We start from the raw sequence: 4,643 nt of genomic DNA on the forward strand, positions 1-4,643 counted from the left end.
GCGGGAGAGAGTGTGAGGGATGGGGCGGGACAAAACCTGAGAGACAGTGGTGTGTGTCTTCGGGGGATCCTGAGGGGAAAAAAATGCGATAAATGTTAAAACCAGTTTAGCTAAGCCAACTGCCCCTTCTTGGGCATGCCCAGCGTGGGTGGGGTTGGTGCAAATGCACACTGGCTGACGGGAGCAAGCCTCCCGAATTTGTGCCCTGTTAGGAGTACCCACCAGATCACGATCTAGCAGGGAAAGGCCTTGGTGAGTAAAGACAATTTAAAAAAAAAAAAAAAATCCATTTGTATGCCCTTGTGTTTTTTGCCCAGTCTGACAGGTGCTCTGAAAGCGGGAGGCCTGCTTTCCCTTGGGGCTGAGCCCCTTGTCTGCCTGCAGGGATGTGCTGGGAGGGCAGCGATGCTGCTGGGCCCAAAGCAGCGAGTCATGTCCTCATGCCTGTCTGAGTTCTGATCACCTGCCTTAATGCCTATGCCTTTTCAATGCTGAACAACTTAAAAAGCTTGAAAGAAAATGTTTTTTGTATGGACAACTGGGCTGCATGTTGTCATCGGCCAGTTTTGGCAACAATTCCCATGAAACCTGGCTCTTTTGTGGGATGTTTTTTAAACCAAAGGTTATTACACAAAAAGTTATTCAGCACATCCCAAACCTTTTCAGGGCAAAATAAAATTCATTTTTGTTCAAATAGCACCACGTTGTGGTCACGTCTGGTAAGTGACGCTTTCCTATACCTAGCCGTGTTAGAAGCAATGCTAGAATTGTTTAATTGAAATAGGGAGGAATATTTGCTCATCTTGACCAAATATAAAATTCTTTTGGAAGTATCACGTGTAATTAGAAATCTGAAGTGTTTTTGGAAAAAAGAAATTTAATTCATTTCCTGTGTTGCTAGTAATTTCTACTTAGCATTTAAAATAGTGGACTTTCAGAGACTCTTCCCCTACTGTTCTAGAGTTATAGCTCTTTTCCCCTTTCTCTTTTCTCTTTTTCTTTCGTTAATGAAAGAGAAAGAGATGGTTGAGAAGACCCAAAATAACATATAGAGCTGTCTAAGCCATTAGCTTACATACAAGGCTGGGCTCATTAGGCTTTTAGTTGCCTTAAGGTTGTCAGTAATGTGTGAGATAGCGCACGTTTTAAATAATTTAATATATAAATGCATTGGTATGTATCAGTAGTACAACTTATCATTGTTTAGTCAAACCTGGCAAAAAGGGCAAGGTCTGAATGGATATGAGCATAAATTAAGTCCAAGAAAGAGGTACACCATCTTTATTTTAAAGGAAGTGGCAGAGCATTAAGTTTTTCTGTTGAGCTCTTACACTGATATACCTTCTTATTTCATGGTGGAAAACATGATTTTTACTTGTATCTGCTGTTTGGCAATTTATGAAATTCTATTCATACTGAAAAAATACTAAAACAATGTTTAATCATATGCAGGTTGGATGAGAATATTTTTAATACTTGCCTTTACTGCCTTGGGAGAGTACGTTTTTTCCTGTTTTCCTTTGTTTTACCTGTTGAAAATTATGAATGCGCCAAATTTGATTAACGATACAGACTAAATAATACTGCACAGGAGTAAAATGTATGTTCTTCAGGACAATTTGTCACCTTTCATTTTATTATTTCACATTAGCATTGTTCTGACACATGCTATTGAATCAGAGCATAGCTATCATTTTTCTTTGCTGTTATTAGGTTTCTGGCTATTAAAATGATTAATCTGCTTGTTAATAATATAATTTCAGTTTCTTATTCTAACCTATCCCCCAAACACTCATCTGTTCACAGCACAAAAAGGATTAAGTAGTTTATGCGAAAAAATTTAAGGATTGTTGTTTTGCCAGACACTTGCAGTGATGTGTCTCATTTTGGCTGTGAATTTCAGTGTGGCGTTTTCCTATAATGCTTGTTGAGGAGCAATCAACCTGTTCATGGTAAAGTAGTTGCTGAAATGTAGTAATCCATTAAACAGCCCTCTCAGTCTACCTTTTACAAGAAAAGGGAGCAGAATGCATGTGTGTTGTATTGATAGTGAGTTTGCTGATGTAGATACACAAGTGGAAAGTTTCCCAATACTAGAACTGGTTGAAGACATCCAAAATTGCTATGATTGCTCATTTGGTGTTTTATAACCAAAAGATGCTGCTAGAGAGAGAGAAGGAAGGGGGAGGGAATAATTTGCAATGCGTCTAAGACCACCAAACATTTGCCAGTTAAAGTTTGGATTGAGTTATCCACATCTCCATGGTATTTTCATTCTATTGGTCTCTAATTTAGACTTGTACGGAGCATGCCCTTTTGCTAAATTGTTGTATAATGGAATATTTTCTCCTCAGATTGAGCTGTTTCACCATGACTGATCATGCTAGCTATTTGAAGATTTTCTTCTCTGCCTGGCTGAATCTTATTCAGGAGGTGAGCTTGAAAAACCACTAGAGCTCTGAATCTCAGAAAAACATTGTCATTTCAGGAGCAGTATCTTAGGAAAATAACATAGAAATATTAAAGTATGTCTCCAAGGAATAACACTGTATTTTGCAGAGAGATCTATAGCAACTTTGAAGAAGCTAGAATACTTTCATCAGCAAGAAATAGCTCAGCTGAGAACTACTGTGTTTATTAGTGTAAGCAGAAACACCAGTAACAAAGCTGTATTGTTGCTTATGTTTATCTCTTCACAGGACTGAGCATTATGTGTGTCTGCCCTCAGGCAATTTAAAAATTTTTATTCGTCAAGCTATGGAGTATTTGTCCAAGGTATCATTACCAGAACAATGAGGCTGGTCATGTCATTGGCTAGGCGAAAGGTTTATATTTAATTTGCAGTATTTAATGTACATAACATGATCTCAGCTGACTTCTCTTAAGTACTACTTGCCAGGGACCTACTTGTAGAGACTTTTGTTAAGTGATGTTCCACCCTACTTCCGATATACTGAGTGCATTGCATTTACTGAACTACAAAGTTCTGTCATCGCTCACAGGCACTGACACAAAATCATTGTGGGTGAGGCGTGGTTCTATTCATAATGGGTGGAAATCAGGTCATTGTCTCTCTTGTTTACTGATCTGTTTAAACTTTGGTTACCATGAATACTCATGCTTGAGATTTTGAAATTTGCTTTTGTTAGCAATTTTTTTGTATAAAAAGGAATAGTATGATGGTCTGTAGGGGGAAAAGAAAGCCCTAAACTCCATGACTTTAGCTGACTTTGACTATGGGGTCTGTTCAAGCATGCAGTCCTGCCAATGTGAACCTACTGCTCCTGAAACTGAAAAGCAAAAAAGTTTTTGCATGACCTCTTGTGAACCCAGATCATTCTGTTTCTTCCCACTTTAGGGCTAACTATAGATAGTGCTTAGGGTTGCCTTTGCTTCCCTGTTTAGCCTTGCTTGCAGCATGATCCTTATCTTCTATTGTGAGTTCCCTACGTGCATCAATCATGGCCCAGTTATGTCACTTCTCTCCTTTTGGATTTTACTTCCCTTTGATGATAGCTTTAAGATAGAAAACAACCTGTTCCCTTAGTTTTCCGTAGTGGAAATATCTGCTTCAATCTCTTGAAGCAAAGTAATGACATTTACAACTAACACTAGACATGCCTGTCAGTCCATCTTCAAACATTTGCTAAATTTGCTTGTTAGATGCTGTATCCCACTGGGCCCACATCAGAAGTTTATTTGTGGTAGTTAGGTTCAGAGACAAAGAAATGTTAGAGATCAAAATACTTTACTTTCGTTCAAATGAATCTGTATGTTACATAAAATGAACTGTTAAGAAACAGGAACAGAAACTGACTTATGTATTTACACCACAAAACACGAATCAGTTAAATATTTCTGGCATAACAAAAAGGAACATGATGAGAATCTTTTGTCCTAAGGGGAAAAGAACATGTGTATTGTAATTGTTTTTAACATTTTCTGCCGCCATTCCACTATTTATGGTTTTGATTTGGATGACCTTACTCTGGCAGTGTATTTATGTCAGACATCACGGCCTACAGAAAATATTTTATATGTCTGAAAACCCTGGCAACTGTTCTAATTTGAGACTCTTGAACATTTTGGTATTTCTTTGTCGCTCTTAGTAAATTAGCACTTCTTAGCTGGTAGCTTTTCTTTGAGTTGTGAGAGAGAAATAGTATTTCAATATAATGCTGAGGACTCAGGGAACAGACAGAGCACAAATAATGTAATAAATAACACAGTTACTAAAATGGTCATTGCAATGTACAGTGTATTTGCTAGTCCAAAATGAAAAGCTAGACCATTCATTCTCTGAACACCTGTTCTGGGGAGATAGAACTTTCTTGCTGAAATAACTTTTTAAGTATTGGTAAGTGTCCTCCTGTTTGCTTTTTTCAGTGGAATAGAATGATACAGAATGGGCCATTTTTCTCCACGTTTTACCTGAATCCCCCTGAAAAAAGGGGGATTACTGTAAAAGCAAGGGTTGGGGCTTTTTAGAAAGGAGGCAGAATGTCTGTCCGCAGCAATAGTACTTTGTGCTGTGAGAGGAGCACGCTGCTCCAGTGGTGTATGGATTGCTCACACAGACCACTGGGCAGCCTCCACAAGGGGGGGTGTCTGTCCTCCCTTCTTAGTAAAGAGAGCCTCTGGAA

Source organism: Phaethon lepturus, unplaced genomic scaffold, assembly GCF_000687285.1.
Source record: "Phaethon lepturus isolate BGI_N335 unplaced genomic scaffold, ASM68728v1 scaffold4852, whole genome shotgun sequence".
NCBI classification, from domain to species: Eukaryota; Metazoa; Chordata; class Aves; order Phaethontiformes; family Phaethontidae; genus Phaethon; species Phaethon lepturus.